A 25,919-nucleotide genomic window follows, 5' to 3' on the forward strand; every position below is an offset into this window, starting at 1 on the left:
AAAAGGTGTGAACGTCCGACCAAAGTTTGTAAAAATCGGGTAAGAAAAGGTTCGTATGACCGAATATACACCATCAAAAGTGGAAGCGGAGGTGTTCAGCTGCAAGAAGGTTTGAATGTCCATCAATAATTGCTTTCAAACATGAAAGAAAATTTTCAAATATCAAACCGCACATGATCATAAGCGGGAGAGGAGGTTTTCAGCTGCAAGAAGGTGTGAATGTCCACCCATAATTACTGAAAAATGGGTAAGAAAAGGTGCGAATGCCCAACCATAAATCATCAAAAGCAGGAGTGGATGTGTTCGGCTACAAGAAGGTTTGAATGTCCGACCATAGTTTGTAAAAAGCGGGTAAGAAAAGGTTCAAATGCCCGAATATATACCATCAAAAGCGGAAGCGGAGGTGGTCGGCTGCAAGAAGGTGTGAACGTCTGACAAAAGTTTGTAAAAAGCAGTTAAGTAAAGGTTATAATATCCAACCAAACATAATCGAAAGCGGGAGCAGAGCTGTTCAACTTCAAGTAGGTGTGAATGTCAGATCATAATTGGCAAAAAGCTGATGAGAAAGGGTGAGATTGCCCGACTATACACCATCAAATGCGGGAGCGGAAGTGTTCGGCTGCAAGTAGGTGTGAATGTCCGACCATAATTGCTGAAAAATGTGTTAGAAAAGACTAGAATGCCGGACCATACATCATCAAAAGCGGGAGAAGTGGTGTTCGGCTGCAAGTAGGTGTGAATGTCCAGCCATAATTACTCACAAACGGGTTAGAAAAGGTAGTATTGCCAGACCATACATGATCAAAACAGGGAGCGGAGGTGGTTCAGCTGCAAGGTGTGAATTTCCGACTAAAGTTTGTAAAAAGCGGGTAAGACAAGGTGCGAATGCCCGACAATGTATGATCAAAAGAGGGAGCGGAGGTGTTCGGCTGCAAGAAGGTCTGAATGTCCAACCATAATTTGTAAAAACCGGGAAGAAAAGGCTCGAAAGCCCGACTATACACCATCAAAAGCGGGAGCAGAGGGGTTCAGCTGCAAGAAGGTCTGAATGTCCATCAATAATTGCTTTAAAACATGAAAAAAAAATTTCGAATATCAAACTGCACATGATCATAAGCGGGAGAGGAGGTGTTCAGCTGCAAGAAGGTGTGAATGTCCACCCATAATTACTGAAAAATGGGTAAGAAAAGGTGCGAATGCCAAACCATACATCATCAAAAGAGGGAGCAGAGGTGTTCCGCTGTAAGACGGTGTGAATGTCCGACCATAGTTGTTAAAAAGCGGGTAAGAAAAGGTTAACATACCCGACTGTACACAATCAATAGAGGGAGCGGAGTTGTTCGGCTACAAGAAGGTGTGAAAGTCTGATCATGGTTTGTAAAAAGCTTGTAAGAAAAGGTTCCTATCCCCGAATAAACACCATCAAAAGTGGAAGCGGAGGTGTTCAGCTGCAAGAAGGTCTGAATGTCCACCCATAATTCCTGAAAAATGGGTAAGAAAAGGTGCGAATGCCCAACGATACATCATCAAAAGCAGGAGTGGATGTGTTCGGCTACAAGACGGTTTGAATGTCCGACCATAATTGCTGAAAAATGTGTTAGAAAAGACTAGAATGCCGGACCATACATCATCAAAAGCGGGAGAAGTGGTGTTCGGCTGCAAGTAGGTGTGAATGTCCAGCCATAATTACTCACAAACGGGTAAGAAAAGGTACTATTGCCAGACCATACATGATCAAAACAGGGAGCGGAGGTGGTTCAGCTGCAAGGTGTGAATTTCCGATTAAAGTTTGTAAAAAGCGGGTAAGACAAGGTGCGAATGCCCGACAATGTATGATCAAAAGAGGGAGCGGAGGTGTTCGGCTGCAAGAAGGTCTGAATGTCCAACCATAATTTGTAAAAACGGGAAGAAAAGGCTCGAAAGCCCGACTATACACCATCAAAAGCGGGAGCAGAGGGGTTCAGCTGCAAGAAGGTCTGAATGTCCATCAATAATTGCTTTAAAACATGAAAAAAAAATTTCGAATATCAAACTGCACATGATCATAAGCGGGAGAGGAAGTGTTCAGCTGCAAGAAGGTGTGAATGTCCACCCATAATTACTGAAAAATGGGTAAGAAAAGGTGCGAATGCCAAACCATACATCATCAAAAGAGGGAGCAGAGGTGTTCCGCTGTAAGACGGTGTGAATGTCCGACCATAGTTGTTAAAAAGCGGGTAAGAAAAGGTGAACATACCCGACTGTACACAATCAATAGAGGGAGCGGAGTTGTTCGGCTACAAGAAGGTATGAACGTCCGACCAAAGTTTGTAAAAATCGGGTAAGAAAAGGTTCGTATCCCCGAATATACACCATCAAAAGTGGAAGCGGAGGTGTTCAGCTGCAAGAAGGTCTGAATGTCCACCCATAATTCCTGAAAAATGGGTAAAAAAACGGTGCGAATGCCCAACCATACATCATCAAAAGCGGGAGTGGATCTGTTTGGCTACAAGAAGGTTTGAATGTCCATCAATAATTGCTTTAAAACATGAAAGAAAATTTTCGAATATCAAACCGCACATGATCATAAGCGGGAGAGGAGGTGTTCAGCTGCAAGATGGTCTGAATGTCCACCCATAATTACTGAAAAATGGGTAAGAAAAGGTGCGAATGCCCAACAATACATCATCAAAAGCAGGAGTGGATGTGTTCGGCTACAAGACGGTTTGAATGTCCGACCATAGTTTGTAAAAAAGTGGGTAAGACAAGGTGCGAATGCATGACGATGTATGATCAAAAGAGGGAGCGGAGGTGTTCGACTGCAAGAAGGTTTGAATGTCCATCCATAATTACTGAAAAATGGGTAAGAAAAGTGCGAATGCCCAACCATACATCATCAAAAGAGGGAGCGGAGGTGTTCCGCTGTAAGAAGGTGTGAATGTCCGACCATAGTTGGTAAAAAGCGGGTAAGAAAATGTTAAAATACCCGACTCTACACAATCAATAGCGGGAGCGGAGGTGTTCGGCTACAAGAAGGTGTGATAGTCCGACCATGGTTTGTAAAAAGCGCGTAAGAAAAGGTGCGAATGCCCGACAATGTATGATCAAAAAGAGGGAGCGGAGGTTTTCGGCTACAAGAAGGTTTGAATGTCCGACCATAGTTTGTAAAAAGCGGGTAAGAAAAGGTTCGAATGCCCAACTATACATCATCAAAAGCAGGAGTGGATGTGTTCGGCTACAAGAAGGTTTGAATGTCCGACCATAGTTTGTAAAAAGGCGGGTAAGAAAAGGTTCGAATGCCCGAACATACACCATCAAAAGAGGGAGCAGAAGTGTTCCGCTGTAAGACGGTGTGAATGTCCGACCATAGTTGGTAAAAAGCAGGTCAGAAAAGGTTAAAATACCCGACTGTACACGATCAAAAGAGGGAGCGGAGATGTTCAGCTAAGAGAAGGTGTGAAAGTCCGACAATGGTTTGTAAAAAGCGGGTAAGAAAAGGTTCGTATGCCCAAATATACACCATCAAAAGCGGAAGCGGAGGTGTTCGGCTGCAAGAAGGTGTGAATGTCAGATCATAATTTGCAAAAAGCTGATGAGAAAGGGTGAGAATGCCCGACTATACACCATCAAATGCGGGAGCGGAAGTGTTCGGCTGTGAGTAGGTGTAAATGTCCGACCATAATTGCTGAAAAATGTGTTAGAAAAGACTAGAATGCCGGACCATACATCATCAAAAGCGGGAGAAGTGGTGTACGGCTTCAAGTAGGTGTGATTGTCCAGCCATAATTACTCACAAACGGATAAGAAAAGGTAGTATTGCCATACCTTACATGATCAAAACAGGGAGCGGAGGTGGTTCAGCTGCAAGGTGTGAATTTCTGACTAAAGTTTGTAAAAAGCGGGTAAGACAAGGTGCGAATGCCCGACAATGTATGATCAAAATAGGGAGCGGAGGTTTTCGGCTGCAAGGTCATAATGTCCAACCATAATTTGTAAAAACCGGGGATGAAAAGGCTCGAAAGCCCGACTATATACCATCAAAAGCGGGAGCGGAGGTGTTCAGCTGCAAGAAGGTCTGAATGTCCGACTTAAGTTCAAATATATTAACAAAAGCAGGAGGAGAGGTCTTCGGATGAGAGTGGTTGAGAATTTCCAACCATAATCTATAAAATGCGGTGAAAAAAAAGGTGTTATAGAACACTAAAAGGTGGAGCGGATGTGTTCGGCTGCAAGAAGGTGTGAATGTCCGACTATATTTGGTGAAAAGCAGGTGAAGTAAGGTATGAATGCCCAACCTTACATCATCAAAAGCGAGATCAGAGGTGTTTGGCTGCAAGAAGGCCATAGTTTGCCAAAAGCGGGTAAGGTGCGAATGACCGACTACATATCAACAAAAGTGGGGGTGGAGGTCTTCGGATGCAAGTTGGTGTGAATATCCCACCATACAAGTATGGTGGAGAGGAAGCTGTGAATGGCCGACCATAGTTTGCAAAAAGCGGGTGAGAAAAGGTGCGAATGTCCAACCATACATGATCAAAAAAGGGAGCGGAGGTGTTTGGCTGCGACAAGGTGTGAATGTCCACTCATAATTAAAGAAAAGTGGGCAACAAGTAGGTTTGAATGTCCAACTATACATCATCAACAGCAGGAGGGGATGTGTTCGGCTACAAGAAGGTTTGAATGTCCAAGCGTAGTTTGTAAAAAGCGGGTAAGAAAAGGTTCGAATGCTCGACTATGCACCATCAAAAGGTGGAGCGGAGGTGTTCCGCTGTAAGACGGTGTGAATGTCCAACCATAGTTGGTAAAAAGCGGGTAAGAAAAGGTTAAAATACCCGACTGTACACAATCAATAGCGGGAGCGGAGTTGTTCGGCTGCAAGAAGGTGTGAACATCCGACCAAAGTTTGTAAAAAGCAGTTAAGAAAAGGTTCGAATATCCAACCAAACATAATTAAAAGCGGGAGCAGAGCTGTTCGACTGCAAGTAGGTGTGAATGTCAGATCATAATATGCAAAAAGCTGATGAGAAAGGGTGAGAATGCCCGACTATACACCATCAAATGCGGGAGCGGAGTAGGTGTGAATGTCCGACCATAATTGCTGAAAAATGTGTTAGAAAAGACTAGAATGCCGGACCATACATCATCAAAAGCGGGAGAAGTGGTGATCAGCTGCAAGAAGGTCTGAATGTCCACCAATTACTGAAAAATCGACTTCAACAAAGAACAACATTGGACTTTGCAGTAGAAGAAGTTGAAATCGATCTAGACATTGATAAATATGAAGGACAAAGCAGTTTTAACTTGGTTTGAGTGAAGGAATTCATTTTATACATAAAATCCCAAATCATGCAGAATGTATGAAAATAAGCTTATTCTCGGATTCCTGATCCTTCAGTGTTGCTCTTTCCTCTACTGCGAAATCCAATGTTGTTCTTTGTTGAAATCAATCTAGACATTGATAAATATGAAGGACAAAGCAGTTTTAAAATGGTTTGAGTGAAGGAATTCATTTTATAGCAAAATCCCAAATCATGCAGAACGTATGAAAATAAGCTTATTCTCGGATTCCTGATCCTTCAGTGTTGCTCTTTCTTCTACTGCAAAATACAATGTTGCTCTTTGTTGAAGTCGATCTAGACATAGATAAATATGAAGGACAAAGCAGTTTTCACTTGGTTTGAGTGAAGGAATTCATTTTATACATAAAATCCCAAATCATGCAGAACTCATGAAAATAAGCTTATTCTCGGATTCTCGAACTTTTGATTTAATCTTTCTTTTACTGCAAAGTACAACGTTGTTTTTTTTTGTTTAAATCTATCTAGACATTGATAAATATGAAGGTAAAAACCGTTTTAACATAGTTTGAGTGAAGGAATTCATTTTATAGATAAAATCCCAAATCATGCAGAACTCCTCAAAAGGGGTGTGTGGCTTAATCACAATTGTGGTTCTTTCTCATTCAGGGTAATATGAGGAAGTTTATGCTTGAAATATATGTAGAAATGGGTACATATGAAGTACAAAGCAGTTTTCACTTGGTTTGAGTGAAGGAATTCATTTTATAGATAAAATCCCAAATCATGCAGAACTCGTGAAAATAAGATTATTCTCGGATTCTCGAACTTTTGATTTAATCTTTCTTTTACTGCAAAGTACAACGTTGTTTTTTTTTGTTTAAATCTATCTAGACATTGATAAATATGAAGGTAAAAACCGTTTTAACATAGTTTGAGTGAAGGAATTCATTTTATAGATAAAATCCCAAATCATGCAGAACTCCTCAAAAGGGGTGTGTGGCTTAATCACAATTGTGGTTCTTTCTCATTCAGGGTAATATGAGGAAGTTTATGCTTGAAATATATGTAGAAATGGGTACATATGAAGGACAAACCAGTTTTAACTTGGTTTGAGTGAAGGAATTCATTTTATACATAAAATCCCAAATCATGCAGAACGTATGAAAAGAAGCTTATTCTTGTATTCCTGATCCTTCAGTGTTGCTCTTTCTTCTACTGCAAAATCCAATGTTGTTCTTTGTTGAAATCGATCTAGACATTGATAAATATGAAGTTAAAAGCAGTTTTAACATAGTTTAAGGGAAGGAAATCATTTTATAGTAAAATCCGAAATCGTACAGAACTCATGAAAATAAGCATATTCTCGGATTCCTAAAACTTTTGATTTGCTCTTTCTTTTACTGCAAAGTACAACGTTGTTTTTTGTTGAAATCTATCTGGACATTGATAAATACCAGCCGAACATCTCTGCTGCCACTTTTGATAATTTATGGTTGGGCATTCTTACCTTTTCTTACCCGCTTTTTACAAATTATGATCTGACATTCACACCCACTTGCAGTCAAACACCTTCTCTCCCGCTTATGATCATGTGCGGTTTGATATTCGAAAATTTTCTTTCATGTTTTCTAGCAATTATTAATGGACATTTAGACCGTCTTACAGCGGAGCTCCTCCGCTCCCTCTTTTGATAGTGTATGTTCGGGCATTTGAACCTTTCCCTACCCGCTTTTTACAAACTTTAGTCGGACATTCATACCTTCTTGCAGCTGAACACATCCTATCCTGCTTTTGATGATGTATGATTGGGCATTCGCACTTTTTTTACCCATTTTCAGGAATTATGGGTGGACATTCAGACCACCCATAATTCAGACATTCAGACACTCTTGCTGCTGAACACCTCCGCTCCTGCTTTGGATCATACATTGTCGGGCATTCGCACCTTGTCTTACCCGCTTTTTACAAACTTTAGTCGGACATTCACACCTTCTTGCAGCTGAACCACCTCCGCTCCCTCTTTTGATGGTGTATGTTCGGCCATTCAAACCTTTTCTTACCCGCTTTTTAAAACAAGGTGCGAATGCCCAATCATACAAACCTTTTCTTATCCGCTTTTTACAAACCATGGTCGGACTTTCACACCTTCCTGTAGCCGAACAACTCCACTCCCGCTATTGATTGTGTACAGTCGGGTATTTTAACCTTTTCTTACCCTCTTTTTGCCAACCATGGTCGGACATTCAGACCGTCTTACACCGGAACACCTCCGCTCCCTCTTTTGATGGTGTATCTTCGGGCATTAGAACCTTTTCTTACCCACTTTTTACAAACTATGGTCGGGCATTCAAACCTTCTCTTCGCCAAACACATCAACTCCTGCTTTTGATGATGTATGGTTGGGCATTCGCACCTTTTCTTACCCATTTTTCAGGAATTATGGGTGGACATTCAAACCTTCTTGCAGCTGAACACCTCCTCTCCCACTTATGATCATGTGCGGTTTGAAATTCGAAAATTTTCTTTATTTTTTTAAAGCAATTATTGATGTACATTCAGACCTTCTTGCAGTTGAACCCCTCTGCTCCCGCTTTTGATGGTGTATAGTCGGGCTTTCGAGCCTTTTCTTCCCGGTTTTTACAAATTATGGTTGGACATTCAGACCTTCTTGCAGCGGAAAACCTCCGCTCCCTCTTTTGATCATACATTGTCAGGCATTCGCACCTTGTCTTACCAACATTTTACAAACTTTAGTCGGACATTCACACCTTGCAGCTCAACCACCTCCGCTCCCTGTTTTGATCATGTATGGTCTGGCAATACTACCTTTTCTTACCCGTTTGTGAGTAATTATGGCTTGACATTCACACCTACTTGCAGCCGAACACCACTTCTCACGCTTTTGATGATGTATGGACTGGCATTCTAGTCTTTTCTAACATATTTTTCAGCAATTATGGTCGGACATTCACACCTACTCACAGCCGAACAACTCCGCTCCCGCATTTGATGGTGTATAGTCGGGCATTCTCACGCTTTCTCATCAGCTTTTTGCAAATTATGATCTGACATTCACACCTACTTGCAGTCGAAAAGCTGTGCTCCCGCTTTTGATTATGTTTGGTTAGATATTCGGAACTTTTCTTAACCGCTTTTTACAAACCATGGTCGGACTTTCACACCTTCTCTTAGCTGAACAACTCCGCTCCCTCTTTTGATTGTTTACAGTCGGGTATTTTAACCTTTTCTTACCCCCTTTTTACCAACTATGGTCGGATATTCACACCTTCTTACAGCGGAACACCTCCGCTCCCTCTTTTGATGGTGTATGTTCTGGCATTCGAACCTTTTCTTGCCCGCCTTTTACAAACTATTGTCGGACATTCAAACCTTCTTGTAGCCGAACACATCCACTCCTGCTTTTGATGATGTATGGTTGGGCATTCACACCTTTTCTTAACCATTTTTCAGTAATTATTGGTGGACATTCAGACCTTCTTGCAGCTGAACACCTCCGCTCCCGCTTTTGATGGTGTATAGTCGTGCTTTCGAGCCTTTTCATCCCCGGTTTTTACAAATTATGGTTGGACATTCAGACCTTGCAGCCGAAAACCTCCGCTCCCTCTTTTGATCATACATTGTCGGGCATCCGCACCTTGTCTTACCCGCTTTTTACAAACTTTAGTCAGAAATTCACACCTTGCAGCTGAACCACCTCCGCTCCCTGTTTTGATCATGTATGGTCTGGCAATACTACCTTTTCTTACCCGTTTGTGAGTAATTATGGCTGGACAATCACACCTACTTGCAGCCGAACACCACTTCTCCCGCTTTTGATGATGTATGGTCCGGCATTCTAGTCTTTTCTAACACATTTTTCAGTAATTATGGTCGGACATTCACACCTACTCACAGCCGAACACTTCCGCTCCCACATTTGATGGTGTATAGTCGGGCATTCTCACCCTTTCTCATCAGCTTTTTGCAAATTATGATCTGACATTCACACCTACTTGCAGTCGAACAGCTCTGCTCCCGCTTTTGATTGTGTTTGGTTGGATATTGGAACCTTTTCTTAACTGCTTTTTAGAAACTTTGGTCGGACGTTCACACCTTCTTACAGCGGAACACCTCTGCTCCCGCTTTTGATGGTGTATAGTTGGGCATTCGAACCTTTTCTTACCCGCTTTTTACAAACTATGGTCGGACATTCAAACCTTCTTGTAGCCGAAAACCTCCGCTCCCTCTTTTTGAACATACATTGTCGGGCATTCGCAACTTTTCTTGCCCGCTTTTTACAAACCATGGTCGGACTATCACACCTTCTTGTAGCCAAACAACTCCGCTCCCGCTATTGATTGTGTACAGTCGGGTATTTTAACGTTTTCTTACCAGCTTTTTACCAACTATGGTCGGACATTCACACCTTCTTACAGCGGAAAACCTCCGCTCCCTCTTTTGATGGTGTATGTTCGGGCATTCGAACCTTTTCTTACCCGCTTTTTACAAACTACGGTCGGATATTCACACCTTCTTGCAGCCGAACACCTCCGCTTCCGCTTTTGATGGTGTATATTCGGGCATACCAACCTTTTCTTACCCGCTTTTTACAAACCATTGTCGGACTTTCACACCTTCTCTTAACTGAACAACTCCGCTCCCTCTTTTGATTGTGTACAGTCAGGTATTTTAACCTTTTCTTACCCGCCTTTTACCAACTATGGTCGGACATTCACACCTTCCTACAGCAGAACACCTTCGCTCCCTCTTTTGATGGTGTATGTTCGGGCATTCAAACTTTTTCTTACCCGCCTTTTACAAACTATGGTCGGACATTCAAACCTTCTTGTAGCCGAACACATCCACTCCTGCTTTTGATGATGTATAGTTGGGCATTCGAACCTTTTCTTACCCGCTTTTTAAAAAACTATGGTCGGACATTCAAACCTTCTTGTAGCCAAAAACCTCCGCTCCCTCGTTTTGATCATACATTGTCGGGCATTCGCACCTTTTCTTACGTGCTTTTTACAAACCATGGTCGGACTATCACACCTTCTTGTAGCCGAAAAACTCCGCTCCCGCTATTGATTGTGTACAGTCGGGTATTTTAACGTTTTCTTACCCGCTTTTTACCAACTATGGTCGGACATTCACACCTTCTTACAGCGGAACACCTCCGCTCACTCTTTTGATGATGTATGGTTTGGCATTCGCACTTTTCTTACCCATTTTTCAGTAATTATGGATGGACATTCAGACCTTCTTGCAGTCGAACACCTCCGCTCCCTCTTTTGATCATACATCGTCATGCATTCGCAACTTGTCTTACCCACTTTTTTACAAACTATTGTCGGACATTCAAACCGTCTTGTAGCCGAACACATCCACTCCTGCTTTTGATGATGTATCGTTAGGCATTCGCACCTTTTCTTACCCATTTTTCAGTAATTATGGGTGGAAATTCACACCTTCTTGCAGCTGAACACCTCCTCTCCCGCTTATGATCATGTGCGGTTTGATATTCGAAAATTTTCTTTCATGTTTTAAAGCAATTATTGATGGACATTCAAACCTTCTTGTAGCCGAACAGATCCACTCTCGCTTTTGATGATGTGTGGTTGGGCATTCGCACCATTTTTTTACCCATTTTTCAGGAATTATGAGTGGACATTCAGACCTTCTTGCAGCTGAACACCTCCGCTTCCACTTTTGATGGTGTATATTCGGGGATACGAACCTTTTCTTACCCGCTTTTTACAAACTTTGGTCGGACGTTCACACCTTCTTGCAGCCGAACACCTCCGCTTCCGCTTTTGATGGTATATATTCGGGCATACGAACCTTTTCTTACAAGCTTTTTACAAACCATGGTAAGACTTTCACACCTTCTTGTAGCCGAACAACTCCGCTCCCTCTATTGATTGTGTACAGTCGGGTATTTTAACCTTTTCTTACCCGCTTTTTAACAACTATGGTCGGACATTCACACCGTCTTACAGCGGAACACCTCTGCTCCCTCTTTTGATGATGTATGGTTTGGCATTTGCACCTTTTCTTACCCATTTTTCAGTAATTATGGGTGGACATTCACACCTTCTTGCAGCTGAACACCTCCTCTCCCGCTTATGATCATGTCCAGTTTGATATTCGAAATTTTTCTTTCTTGTTTTAAAGCAATTATTGATGGACATTCGCTCCCTCTTTTGATCATACATTGTCGGGCATTCGCACCTTGTCTTACCCGCTTTTTACAAACTTTAGTCGGAAATTCACACCTTTCAGCTGAACCACCTCCGCTCCCTGTTTTGACAATGTATGGTCTGGCAATACTACCTTTTCTTACCCGTTTGTGAGTAATTATGGCTGGACATTCACACCTACTTGCAGCCGAACACCACTTCTCCCGCTCCCGCTATTAATTGTGTACAGTCGGGTATTTTAACCTTTTCTTACCCGCTTTTTACCAACTATGGTCGGACATTCACACCTTCTTACAGCGGAACTCCTCCGCTCCCTCTTTTGATGGTGTATGTTCGGGCATTCGAACCTTTTCTTACCCGCTTTTTACAAACTACGGTCGGATATTCAAACCTTCTTGTAGCCGAACACATCCATTCCTGCTTTTGATGATGTATGGTTGGGCATTCGAACCTACTTGTTGCCCGCTTTTAATTAATTATGGGTGGATATTCACACCTTGTCGCTGCCAAACACCTCCGCTCCCTGTTTTGATCATGTATGCTTTCACATTCGCACCTTCTCTCACCCACTTTTTACTATGGTCGGCCATTCACAGCTTCCTCTCCACCATACCTGTATGGTGTGATATTCACACCCACTTGCGTCCGAAGACCTCCGCCCCCACTTTTGTTGATATTTAGTCGGTCATTCGCACGGTCATTTTGGCAAACTATGGCCTTCTTGCAGCCAAACACCTCTGATCTCGCTTTTGATGATGTAAGGTTGGGCTATCAGACCTTGCTTCACTTGCTTTTCACCAAATATAGTCGGACATTCACACCTTCTTGCAGCCGAACACTTCCGCTCCACCTTTTAGTGTTCTATGGGGCATTCACACCTTTTTTTCACCGCATTTCATAGATTATGGTTGGAAATTCTCACCCACTCCCATCCGAAGACCTCTCCTCTCGCTTTTGGTAATATAAAGTCGGGCATTCGAACCTTGTCTTACCCGCTTTTTACAAATTATGGTCGGACATTCACACCTACTTGCAGCCGAATACTTCCGCTCCACCTTTTAGTGATGTATGGTTGGCATTTGCACCTTTTCTTACCCTCTTTTTATACTGATTGCTGAAGATTAAGTTGTTCTTTCTCAAACTACAAAATGTTTTTGTTGCTGCCTTGTCTTTTGCACAGAGTAAAAGACAAGGCAGCAACAAAAACACCACGGGAACACCATATTGAGGCTTTGTTCTGACCGCTCATTCGGTGTCGCGTTTCTTTCAAGCAATTCTCCTGGTTAGCCCACACTCGGCTTGCTCCCAGAGCCGTGTTAAAGTCTACTTCGCATTCACTCTCTTTTCTCAGCAGACTAAAAGAAACTTTCGTCTTGGGCTCCCTGAAACTTCCATCCTGCACCGCTGTTTGCTTTTTCACAAGAGCAGAGAAGAGCGCACCGTTCCCAGCGGCACTGCAGTACTGGGTCGATGCTTGAAGTGAACGGAGCAAGCTCCTTTTTCAACTCCTATTGCTAAAAATCCATTTAACATGTAGTCCTCGTATAGAGGACATATCAGACATTAAACTGATAAGAACAGATACTACACTTGAGCTCAGCCAAAAGGCCGAGAAGCGATAACTGTCCACTGGTTCACGTCCCAGGGCCCTTCCTGGCACAATGCGCACTTGTAGCGGTATTCTTTTTATGGCCATAGGTGGCCAGAGTGTCACTTTGCACCTCCGCCCACCCGCTGCACTGAGCACTCTTCAGCCCTTTTAAATGGTATAACTTTGCAGTCCCGCACGCTCCGGCGAGCACCATTCAAGCAACATCGGCACAGTCGCAACAAGTAAGGCGTCTCTACTCAGAGAAGTCATTTTGCAGAGTAACAAGATTTCTTTTGCACAGAGACAAAGGGCTTCACCCGCAAAAGTAAAGCCTGCCAAAAATAGAAACAACTCATTAGTGCTGCTCTCCACGGAAATCATTAGTAAAAGGCGAAAGACTTGTACGTTATGAAGAGAAACCAGAGTACGATTATCCGTCACTGCGGGAGCAGGGCATCAGGCTAGTTGGCATAGCCACCTTCCCCATGGTGAGCTTTGCTTGGTTGAGACGCTTGTTCCCCCCCTTGCTCCTCGGCTGACCAAGTAGGAACAATCGGGCCCTATTCCATGGCTGCAACACCTGAAAGAGATATTGATGCGAGACCCGATCAAAAGCTTTTTCAAAGTCTAAATTTAAGATGACAAGCCGGGTGTTTCTGTCTCTAGCGTAATCAATGATGTCTGGAATCAGTACGAGGCTGTCGGTGAGTTGTCTCCCTGAGATGGCACAAGCCTGGTCTGGGTGAATTACCTCCTCTAAACTAGAGGACATCCGTGTCGCTAAAACCTTGCTAAAAAGTTTACAGTCAAAGTTTAAAAATGTGATGGGCCTCCAATTCTTTAGGTCAGTCTTATCATTTTTTATATAAAGTAGAGTCACTATTCCCACTCTAAAATTGTCAGGAAGTCGGTCGAGTTTTTCAAAATCTTTAAAACCATCTAAAATATCTGATGATAAAAGGTCCCAAAAGGTCAGATAGAATTCTGCAGGAAGCCCGTCTAAACCCGGAGCTCGACTTCTCTTAAAACCTGTTAGGCATTTTTTTAACTCTAAAGCAGTAAAATCCTGTGTCAAGTGTGCATTCTCTTTTACGGTTTTGTCAACGAATTTTTAAATTTCTGCCGATGTTTCCAAGTGCACTGCTTTCTCTTTGTACATGTTACTATAAAAGGTATATAGAGTTTCAATCATCTCTTGTGTGGGTTTTGTTAAAATCCCATCTTCTCTCTTTAGATTTTGAATACACTCCTTTTTATTTATAACTTTCTTAAAAAAGTACTATGTGCATGTTTCACCTTCTTCAATTTCCTGCTCCCTGCTTCTTACAAAAATTCCTTTACTCTTTATTTCTGCTAAAACTGACATTTCCTTTTTGACATCTTTGATTTCTTCATTAAAGTCTATGCCACACTGATTTAGTTTAAAGTAGCGCTGTAAGCGTTTCTGTAGTCCCATCATACATCTATTCTCTTTCCTTTTTTTACGTTTACCTTGCTGTTTAAAAAAAGTCTGGGTCGTTTCCTTCACCATTTCCCACCATTGTGCATGTGTTTCGTAGAGGTCTTGAAGGGTCTGCCACTCTTTATAACATTCCCTGTACTGACTGCTTATGATTTCATCCTCCAACAGGGAACAGTTGAGTTTCCACAGACCACTTCCTACCGTAACACCAGAAGGGGGTTAAAGGGTGCAGGAGAGCATAAGGTGGTCTGAAAAGAAAACAGGGGTTAATCTAACATCAGTGGGTGGGCAATCTCTAGTAAAGAAATAATCAATGCGAGAGGCTCTGGTGCCATCATGACTAAACCAGGTGAAGCCCTCCTCTCTGGGATGCATGGTTTTAAAAAAGTCAGTAAGCTTAAAATCCCTGCACATGCCCTGAAGTAAAATCGAAGTCTTATCCATTTTAAAATCTCCCCCTGCTCTTTTTCTATCTTTTCTGCTCAAGATAAAGTTAAAATCCCCTCCTACAACTTAAGGTACTTGCCCTAGCATTTAAAGCTGTATATCTTCTAAAATGTCATACCTGTCATTTTTTCCAATGAAACCATAAATATTTAAGAGGTTAAAGTCTTGCCCCATAAAATTCAAGTGTGCTAAAAGTGCCCGTCCGTCTCTCACCACTGTGCTACCTTTCACCAGAACATGCGGATTTTTAATTAGAATGGCCACACCATCATTTTTATTTTGATTTGAGCCACTCCATATCAATAAATTGGGCCACATTTCCTCCCATTGTCTCTGTTTTTTTAAAAAAGGTAGTCCACATTCTTGTATTAAAAACACATCTGATTTTATGGAGTCTAGGAAGGATAAAATACTCTGGGCTCTTGTCTTTGATTTCACACTTCTCACATTTAGTGTTGAGAAGGTGAGAACCATTAAAAGGATAAAGGAAAGTAGGTATGTCATTTTCGTTTTTCTAAGTTATCAAAACAAATTACACACTCAGGTTATTTCTTGGGAAACTATCTCTTCCTTCATTTCTTTAGGTGAAAAGTGAGTAGGGTGATCTATATTTCCTTTTCGGACTCTCGGTGTTGGCCTCTGACGCAATGTTGCATTTAACTTTGAGTCCCTGGGGGTTGATTGCAGAGCTAAAGTTAAAAAGGAGACCTCATTTTGTGAGTCGGAGGGGAAGACTCTAGGTTCTTCCACTGAAGAACTGTCTGAAAGGGACCTAACCCTTCCCCTCTTCTCTGATAACACTGGGGAATCAGAGGACAACTCAAATGCCGTCCTCTTCGGCTGTTGACCTTCGGGGAGGTGAGTATCTTCACTAGACTCACCTGTCTGCTCTTCCTCCTCATTTAGCGTATCTCCACCCTCTGCCTGTGAATTCTCACAGACTTAAGCACTGAGTGGTGAGGCCTCTACAGGCCCTACCCCTTTTTGCTCCTCACTTCCAACCCAAGCTTTTGGCGGGAAGTTTGAATTTATTGAGTCAACCTCTTCACTTTGTTCACCAACTGCCACCTCTGGTCCTTCTCTTTGTTGGCTTGACTGTGGCTTTAGCGTCTTTAATTTGTTGGCAAAAGATTTAGGGCAATCTCTGAAGAGGTGATTTAATTCTCCACAGAGATTACATTTCCTGCCATTTGGACACTCTCCAAAAGTGTGCCCAATTTCTCTGCACTTCCCACATATCACCTTGGTACAAGCCTCAACCAGGTGCCCATGCTCACCGCACTTGCGGCAGAGCTTGGGCTGCCCCTGGTAGTGGATGTAACCTCGGTTTTCGAGGTGGCCAGAGTGTCACTTTGCATCTCCGCCCACCCGCTGCACTGAGCAAGCTCCAATTTCAACTCCTATTGCTAAAAATCCATTTAATATGTAGTCCTCGTATATAGGATATATCAGATATTAAACTGATAAGAACAGATACTTCACTTGATCTTAGCCAAAAGGCCGAGAAGCGATAACTGTCCACTGGTTCACGTCCGAGGGCCCTTCCTGGCACATTGCGCACTTGTAGCGGTGTTCTTTTTATGGCCATAGGTGGCCAGAGTGTCACTTTGCACCTCCGCCCACCCGCTGCACTGAGCACTCTTCAGCCCTTTTAACTGGTATAACTTTGCACTCCCGCACGCTCAAGCGAGCACCATTCAAGCAACAACTTTGCACTCCAGCTTCGAACATCGGCACAGTCGCAACAAGTAAGGCGACTCTACTCAGAGAAGTCACTCTGCAAAGTAACAAGATTTCTTTTGCACAGACAGAAAGGGCTTCACCCGCATAGGTAAAGCCTGCCAAAAATAGAAACAACTCATTAGTGCTGCTCTCCACAGAAGTTTTTAGTAAAAGGCGAAAGACTTGTACGTTATGAAGAGAAACCAGAGTACGATTATCCGTCACTGCGGGAGCAGGGCATCAGGCTAGTTGGCATAGCCACCTTCCCCTAAAACACCACGGGAACACCGTATTGAGGCTTTGTTCTGACCGCTCATTCGGTGTTGCGTTTCTTTCAAGCAATTCTCCCGGTTAGCCCATACTCGGCTCGCTCCCAGAGCGTGTTAAAGTCTACTTGTAAAGTCTAAGTCTCTACCTCTTTTCTCAGCAGACTCTTGGGATTTTATCTATAAAATGAATTCCTTCACTCAAACTATGTTAAAACTGCTTTGTCCTTCATATTTACCATGTCTAGAAAGATTTAAACAAAAAAAACAACGTTGTACTTTGCAGTAAAAGAAAGAGCAAATCTAAAGTTTCAGGAATCCGAGAATAAGCTTACTTTCATGAGTTCTTCACGATTTCGGATTTTGCTATAAAATGAATTCCTTCACTCAAACTAAATTAAAACTGCTAAACCGCTAATCTGTTACATGTAAGGCAGATGTCAAATTCACCGAAATAAGATCTAAGGGTATTCGGCCAATCGAGCTGTAGCAGCTTCGGTAAAAGAGTATAAGTTGAAGAGTTTGTGAATAAAGGTGTGCGCACACATAGTGAGCTGTAGGAAAATAGGCAGGGAGCAATGCCGGCTGGGGTATATGTTCTTTTATGTTGTCTGACTGTTTGATTTGAATGTGTTGTGTAAGTGTCCTGTTGAATGTTACATGTTTGGGCTTTGACATGCTTCACTGGGGTTGTTAACTGTGTGGTGTGTCCTGAAATGTTATATGTTTGGGCTGTGTGACATGCTTAATGCTTGTCAGTAGCTACCCACTTATTCATATATAGCAACTGACAACATAAGAAGTCCGGACATACTTTGATAGTAGTTGTAGAAGTATCCTTATTGATAATAGATAAAATGGGTGTATGATTGCTGACGGCAGAGCCATACTGCCAAACTTATGAGTTCTTGTGGCAAACTTGATTCAGTGTCTTGACGTGTATACGCTGTTTTGCTGACTTGATTGTCACAAGAAACAAAGTGTGTTTGATAAGATCCGACCATTTTATTACGGGAGGATCAGTATGTATGGATTCTGATGTGACTGATAAACCCATTCGTATCTTAAGCATAATCTAATACGTGAGACAACGCCCTGTGTTGTGACTTACACACACATTTCTGAATTGAGAAAGGAAATTATTTTAGAGGAAGCACTAGAGTTTAGATCCCACATTTGTTGATAGGCATTCATTTATTTCTTCACTTCTGATGAAGTTTCAACAATAAACAACATACTTTGTATTATGAGAAAGAACCAGACTCATTCTTCAGGAATCCGAAAATAAGCTCTATTTTACGAGTTATGCACGAATTCGGATTCTCCTATAAAACGAATTCCTTAACTCAAACCAAGTTAAAACTGCTTTGTCCTTCATATTTATTCATGTCTAATCAAGTTTCAACGATAAACAACGTTATACTTTGTAGAATGAGAAAGAACTTCTTTAGCAATAAGCATCTCTCGACATATGACGAAGTACAAAATTTGCTATAAAATTAATTCCTTCTATCAGCCTGACTTAAAACTGTTTGTCCTCCTTATTTATCCACTTCAAATCAAATTTCAACAATTAAAAAAATTTTGTAGTTTGAGAAAGAACAACTTAATCTTCAGCAATCAGTAAAAAAAGAGGGTAAGAAAAGGTGCAAATGCCAACCATACATCACTAAAAGGTGGAGCGGAAGTATTCGGCTGCAAGTAGATGTGAATGTCCGACCATAATTTGTAAAAAGCGGGTAAGAAAAGGTTCGAATGCCCGACAATATATTAACAAAAGCGGGAGGAGAGGTCTTCGGATGAGAGTGGGTGAGAATTTCCAACCATAATCTATAAAATGCAGTGAAAAAAAAGGTGTGAATGCCCCATAGAACATTAAAAGGTGGAGCGGAAGTGTTCGGCTGCAAGAAGGTGTGAATGTCCGACTATATTTGGTGAAAAGCAGGTGAAGCAAGGTCTGAATGCCCAACCTTACATCATCAAAAGCGAGATCAGAGGTGTTTGGCTGCAGGAAGGCCATAGTTTTTCAAAAGCGGGTGCGAATGACCGACTAAATATCAACAAAAGTGGGGGCGGAGGTCTTCAGATGCAAGTGGGTGTGAATAACCCACTATACAAGTATGGTGGAGAGGAAGCTGTGAATGGGCGATCATAGTTTGCAAAAAGCGGGTGAGAAAAGATGCGAATGTCAAACCATACATTATCAAAACAGGGAGCGGAGGTTTTTCGGCTGCAAGGTCTGAATGTCCAACCATAATTTGTAAAAACCGGGGATGAAAAGGCTCGAAAGCACGACTATACACCATCAAAAGCGGGAGCGGAGGTGTTCAGCTGCAAGAAGGTCTGAATGTCCACCAATAATTACTGAAAAATGGTTAAGAAAAGGTGTGAATGCCCAACCATACATCATCAAAAGCAGGAGTGGATGTGTTCGGCTACAAGAAGGTGTGAATGTCCGACCATAGTTGGTAAAAAGGGGGTAAGAAAAGGTTAAAATACCCGACTGTAAACAATCAAAAGAGGGAGCGGAGCTGTTCAGCTAAGAGAAGGTGTGAAAGTCCGACCATGGTTTGTAAAAAGCGGTTAAGAAAAGGTCCGAATATCTAACCAAACATAATCAAAAGCGGGAGCAGAGCTGTTCGACTGCAAGTAGGTGTGAATGTCAGATCATAATTTGCATAAAGCTGATGAGAAAGGGTGAGAATGCCCAACTATACACCATCAAATGCGGGAGCGGAAGTGTTCGGCTGTGAGTAGGTGTGAATGTCTGACCATAATTGCTGAAAAATGTGTTAGAAAAGACTAGAATGCCGGACCATACATCATCAAAAGCGGGAGAAGTGGTGTTCGGCTGCAAGTAGGTGTGATTGTCCAGCCATAATTACTCACAAACGGGTAAGAAAAGGTAGTATTGCCAGACCATAGATGATCAAAACAGGGCGCGGAGGTGGTTCAGCTGCAAGAAGGTGTGAATGTCCGACTAAAGTTGAAATATATTAACAAAAGCGGGAGGAGAGGTCTTCGGATGCAAGTGGGTGTAAATAACCCACCATACAAGTAAGGTGGAGAGGAAGCTGTGAATGGGCGATGATAGTTTGCAAAAAGCGGGTGAAAAAAGGTGCGAATGTCAAACCATACATGATCAAAACATTGAGCGGAGGTGTTTGGCTGCGACAAGGTGTGAATGTCCACCCAAAATTAATGAAAAGCGGGCAACAAGTAGGTTCGAATGCCCAACCATACATCATCAAAAGCAGGAGTGGATGTGTTCGGCTACAAGAAAGTTTGAATGTCCGACCATAGTTTGTAAAAAGCGGGTAAGAAAAGGTTCGAATGCCCAAATATATACCATCAAAAGCGGAAGCGGAGGTGTTCGGCTGCAAGAAGGTGTGAACGTCCGACCAAAGTTTGTAAAAAGCAGTTAAGAAAAGGTTCGAATATCCAACCAAACATAATCAAAAGCGGGAGCAGAGCTGTTCGACTGCAAGTAGGTGTGAATGTCAGATCATAATTTGCAAAAAGCTGATGAGAAAGGGTGAGAATGCCCGACTATACACCATCAAATGCGGGAGCGGAGTTGTTCGGCTGTGAGTAGGTGTGAATGTCCGACCAATATTGCTGAAAAATGTGTTAGAAAAGGTAAGAATGCTGGTCCATACATCATCAAAAACAAGAGAGGTGGTGTTCGGCTGCAAGTAGGTGTGAATGTCCAGCCATAATTACTCACAAACGGGTAAGAAAAGGTAGTATTGCCAGACCATAGATGATCAAAACAGGGCGCGGAGGTGGTTCAGCTGCAAGAAGGTGTGAATGTCCGACTAAAGTTGAAATATATTAACAAAAGCGGGAGGAGAGGTCTTCGGATGAGAGTGGTTGATAATTTAGAAACCATAATCTATAAAATGCGGTGAAAAAAAAGGTGTGATAGAACACTAAATAGTGGAGCGGAAGTGTTCGGCTGCAAGAAGGTGTGTATGTCCGACTATATTAGGTGAAAAGCAGGTGAAGCAAGGTCTGAATGCCCAACCTTACATCATCAAAAGCGAGATCAGGGGTGTTTGGCTGCAAGAAGGCCATAGTTTGCCAAAAGCGGGTAAGGTGCGAATGACCGACTAAAGTTTTTAAAAAGCGGGTAAGACAAGGTGCGAATGCCCGACAATGTATGATCAAAAGAGGGAGCGGAGGTTTTCGGCTGCATGAATGTCTGAATGTCCAACCATAATTTGTAAAAACCGGGGAAGAAAAGGCTCGAAAGCCAGACTATACACCATCAAAAGCGGCAGAGGAGGTGTTCGGCTGTAAGAAGGTCTTAATGTCCACCCATAATTACTGAAAAATGGGTAAGAAAAGGTGCGAAAGCCCAACCATACATCATCAAAAGCAGGAGTGGATGTCTTTGGCTACAAGAAGGTTTGAATGTCTGACCACAATTTGTAAAAAGCGGGTAAGGAAAGGTTCGAATGCCTGAACATACACCATCAAAAGAGGGAGCGGAGGAGCTCCGCTGTAAGACGGTCTGAATGTCCATAAATAATTAGTATAAAACATGAAAGAAAATTTTCGAAAATCAAACCGCACATGATCATAAGCGGGAGAGAAGGTGTTTGACTGCAAGTAGGTGTGAATGTCAGATCATAGTTTGCAAAAAGATGATGAGAAAGGGTGAGAAAGCCGGATTATACACCATCAAATGCGGGAGCGGAAGTGTTCGGCTGTGAGTAGGTGTGAATGTCCACCCATAATTCCTGAAAAATGGGTAAAAAAACGGTGCGAACGCCCAACCATACATCATCAAAAGCAGGAGTGGATGTGTTCGGCTACAAGAAGGTTTGAATGTCCATCAATAATTGCTTTAAAACATGAAAGAAAATTTTCGAATATCAAACCGCACATGATCATAAGCGGGAGAGGAGGTGTTCAGCTGCAAGAAGGTGTGAATGTCCACCCATAATTACTGGAAAATGGGTAAGAAAAGGTGCGAATGCCCAACGATACATCATCAAAAGCAGGAGTGGATGTGTTCGGCTACAAGAAGGTTTGAATGTCCGACTAAAGTTTGTAAAAAGTGGGTAAGACAAGGTGCGAATGCATGACAATGTATGATCAAAAGAGGGAGCGGAGGTGTTCGACTGCAAGAAGGTCTGAATGTTCATCCATAATTACTGAAAAATGGGTAAGAAAAGTGCTAATGCCCAACCATACATCATCAAAAGAGGGAGCGGAGGTGTTCCGCTTTAAGAAGGTGTGAATGTCCGACCATAGTTGGTAAAAAGCGGGTAAGAAAACGTTAAAAAACCCGACTATACGCAAACAATAGCGGGAGCGGAGGTGTTCGGCTACAAGAAGGTGTAATAGTCCGACCATGGTTTGTAAAAAGCGCGTAAGAAAAGTTGCGAATGCCCGACAATGTATGTTCAAAAAGAGGGAGCGGAGGTTTTCGGCTACAAGAAGGTTTGAATGTCCGACCATAGTTTGTAAAAAGCGGGTAAGAAAAGGTTAGAATGCCCAACTATACACCATCAAAAGCGGGAGCGGAGGTGTTCCGCTGTAAGACGGTGTGAATGTCAGACCATAGTTGGTAAAAAGCGGGTAAGAACAGGTTAAAATACCCGACTGTACACAATCAATAGAGGGAGCGGAGTTGTTCAGCTACAACAAGGTGTGAAAGTCCACCCATGGTTTGTAAAAAGCGGGTAACAATAGGTACGAATGTCCGAATATATACTATCAAAAGCGGAAGCGGAGGTGTTCGGCTGCAAGAAGGTGTGAACGTCCGACCAAAGTTTGTAAAAAGCAGTTAAGAAAAGTTTCGAATATCCAACCAAACATAATCAAAAGCGGGAGCAGAGCTGTTCGACTGCAAGTAGGTGTGAATGTCAGATCATAATTTTTAAAAACCTGATGAGAAAGGGTGAGAATGCCCGACTATACACCATCAAATGCGGGAGCGGAGTTGTTCGGCTGTGAGTAGGTGTGAATGTCCGACCATAATTGCTGAAAAATGTGTTAGAAAAGGTAAGAATGCCGGTCCATACATCATCAAAAGCAAGAGAGTTGGTGTTCGGCTGCAAGTAGGTGTGAATGTCCAGCCATAATTACTCACAAACGGGTAAGTAAAGGTAGTATTGCCAGACCATACATGATCAAAACAGGGAGCGGAGGTGGTTCAGCTGCAAGAAGGGGTGAATGTCCGACTAAAGTTCAAATATATTAACAAAAGCGGGAGGAGAGGTCTTTGGATGAGAGTGGTTGAGAATTTCCAACCATAATCTATAAAATGCGGTGAAAAAAAAGGTGTGATAGAACACTAAAAGGTGGAGCGGAAGTGTTTGGATGCAAGAAGGTGTGAATGTCCGACAATATTTGGTGAAAAGCAGGTGAAGCAAGGTCTGAATGCCCAACCTTACATCATCAAAAGCAAGATCAGAAGTGTTTGGCTGCAAGAATGCCATAGTTTGCCAAAAGCGGGTAAGGTGCGAATGACCGACTAAATATCAACAAAAGTGGGGGTGGAGGTCTTCGGATTCAAGTGGGTGTGAATATCCCATCATACAAGTATGGTGGAGAGGAAGCTTTGAATGGCCGACCATAGTTTGCAAAAAGCGGGTGAGAAAAGGTGCAAATGTCCAACCACACATGATCAAAACAGGGAGCGGAGGTGTTTGGCTGCGACAAGGTCTGAATGTCCACTCATAATTAATGAAAAGCGGGCAACAAGTAGGTTCGAATGCCCAACCATACATCATCAACAGCAGGAGGGGATGTGTTCGGCTACAAGAAGGTTTGAATGTCCAAGCATAGTTTGTAAAAAGCGGGTAAGAAAAGGTTAGAATGCTCGACTATACACCATCAAAAGCTGGAGCAGAGGTGTTCCGCTGTAAGACGGTGTGAATGTCCGACCATAGTTGGTAAAAAGCGGGTAAGAAAAGGTTAAAATACCCGACTGTACACAATCAATAGCGGGAGCGGAGTTGTTCAGCTACAAGAAGGTGTGAAAGTCCACCCATGGTTTGTAAAAAGCGGGTAACAAAAGGTTAGAATGCCCAACTATACACCATCAAAAGCGGGAGCGGAGGTGTTCCGCTGTAAGACGGTGTGAATGTCAGACCATAGTTGGTAAAAAGCGGGTAAGAACAGGTTAAAATACCCGACTGTACACAATCAATAGCGGGAGCGGAGTTGTTCAGCTACAACAAGGTGTGAAAGTCCACCTATGGTTTGTAAAAAGCGGGTAACAAAAGGTACGAATGTCCGAATATATATGATCAAAAGCGGAAGCGGAGGTGTTCGGCTGCAAGAAGGTGTGAACGTCCGACCAAAGTTTGTAAAAAGCAGTTAAGAAAAGTTTCGAATATCCAACCAAACATAATCAAAAGCGGGAGCAGAGCTGTTCGACTGCAAGTAGGTGTGAATGTCAGATCATAATTTTTAAAAACCTGATGAGAAAGGGTGAGAATGCCCGACTATACACCATCAAATGCGGGAGCGGAGTTGTTCGGCTGTGAGTAGGTGTGAATGTCCGACCATAATTGCTGAAAAATGTGTTAGAAAAGGTAAGAATGCCGGTCCATACATCATCAAAAGCAAGAGAGTTGGTGTTCGGCTGCAAGTAGGTGTGAATGTCCAGCCATAATTACTCACAAACGGGTAAGTAAAGGTAGTATTGCCAGACCATACATGATCAAAACAGGGAGCGGAGGTGGTTCAGCTGCAAGAAGGGGTGAATGTCCGACTAAAGTTCAAATATATTAACAAAAGCGGGAGGAGAGGTCTTTGGATGAGAGTGGTTGAGAATTTCCAACCATAATCTATAAAATGCGGTGAAAAAAAAGGTGTGATAGAACACTAAAAGGTGGAGCGGAAGTGTTTGGCTGCAAGAAGGTGTGAATGTCCGACTATATTTGGTGAAAAGCAGGTGAAGCAAGGTCTGAATGCCCAACCTTACATCATCAAAAGCAAGATCAGAAGTGTTTGGCTGCAAGAATGCCATAGTTTGCCAAAAGCGGGTAAGGTGCGAATGACCGACTAAATATCAACAAAAGTGGGGGTGGAGGTCTTCGGATTCAAGTGGGTGTGAATATCCCATCATACAAGTATGGTGGAGAGGAAGCTTTGAATGGCCGACCATAGTTTGCAAAAAGCGGGTGAGAAAAGGTGCAAATGTCCAACCACACATGATCAAAACAGGGAGCGGAGGTGTTTGGCTGCGACAAGGTCTGAATGTCCACTCATAATTAATGAAAAGCGGGCAACAAGTAGGTTCGAATGCCCAACCATACATCATCAACAGCAGGAGGGGATGTGTTCGGCTACAAGAAGGTTTGAATGTCCAAGCATAGTTTGTAAAAAGCGGGTAAGAAAAGGTTAGAATGCTCGACTATACACCATCAAAAGCTGGAGCGGAGGTGTTCCGCTGTAAGACGGTGTGAATGTCCGACCATAGTTGGTAAAAAGCGGGTAAGAAAAGGTTAAAATACCCGACTGTACACAATCAATAGCGGGAGCGGAGTTGTTCAGCTACAAGAAGGTGTGAAAGTCCACCCATGGTTTGTAAAAAGCGGGTAACAAAAGGTTCGAATGCCAGAATATATACCATCAAAAGCGGAAGCGGAGGTGTTCGGCTGCAAGTAGGTGTGAATGTCCAGCCATAATTACCCACAAACGGGTAAGAAAAGGTAGTATTGCCAGACCATACATGATCAAAAGCTGGAGTGGAGGTGATCAGCTGCAAGAAGATCTGAATGTCCACCAATTACTGAAAAATCGACTACAACAAAGAACAACATTGGACTTTGCAGTAGAAGAAGTTGAAATCGATTTTGACATTGATAAGTATGAAGGAAAAAGCGGTTTTAACTTGGTTTGAGTGAAGGAATTAATTTTATACATAAAATCCCAAATCATGCAGAATGTATGAAAATAAGCTTATTCTTGGATTCCTGATACTTCAGT

At 42.6% G+C, this 25,919-nt stretch overlaps 4 non-coding genes across 4 annotated transcripts; all 4 read right to left on the minus strand.

The window, feature by feature from the left end:
- Window positions 1–12,908: 12,908 nt before the first annotated feature.
- Window positions 12,909–13,099, minus strand: LOC140318768 (U2 spliceosomal RNA). The gene has a single exon (XR_011917914.1). It is a non-coding gene; the product is annotated as a U2 spliceosomal RNA (small nuclear RNA).
- A 285-nt stretch (window positions 13,100–13,384) lies between these two features.
- LOC140318709 (U5 spliceosomal RNA) lies at window positions 13,385–13,498 on the minus strand. The gene has a single exon (XR_011917861.1). It is a non-coding gene; the product is annotated as a U5 spliceosomal RNA (small nuclear RNA).
- Window positions 13,499–16,305: 2,807 nt separating this feature from the next.
- Window positions 16,306–16,491, minus strand: LOC140318758 (U2 spliceosomal RNA). Its single transcript, XR_011917905.1, has one exon. It is a non-coding gene; the product is annotated as a U2 spliceosomal RNA (small nuclear RNA).
- A 308-nt stretch (window positions 16,492–16,799) lies between these two features.
- On the minus strand, window positions 16,800–16,913 carry LOC140318696 (U5 spliceosomal RNA). The gene has a single exon (XR_011917849.1). It is a non-coding gene; the product is annotated as a U5 spliceosomal RNA (small nuclear RNA).
- Window positions 16,914–25,919: the final 9,006 nt, after the last annotated feature.

This window comes from Leuresthes tenuis, unplaced genomic scaffold, assembly GCF_036924035.1.
Source record: "Leuresthes tenuis unplaced genomic scaffold, fLeuTen1.0.hap1 SCAF_11, whole genome shotgun sequence".
NCBI lineage: Eukaryota > Metazoa > Chordata > Actinopteri > Atheriniformes > Atherinopsidae > Leuresthes > Leuresthes tenuis.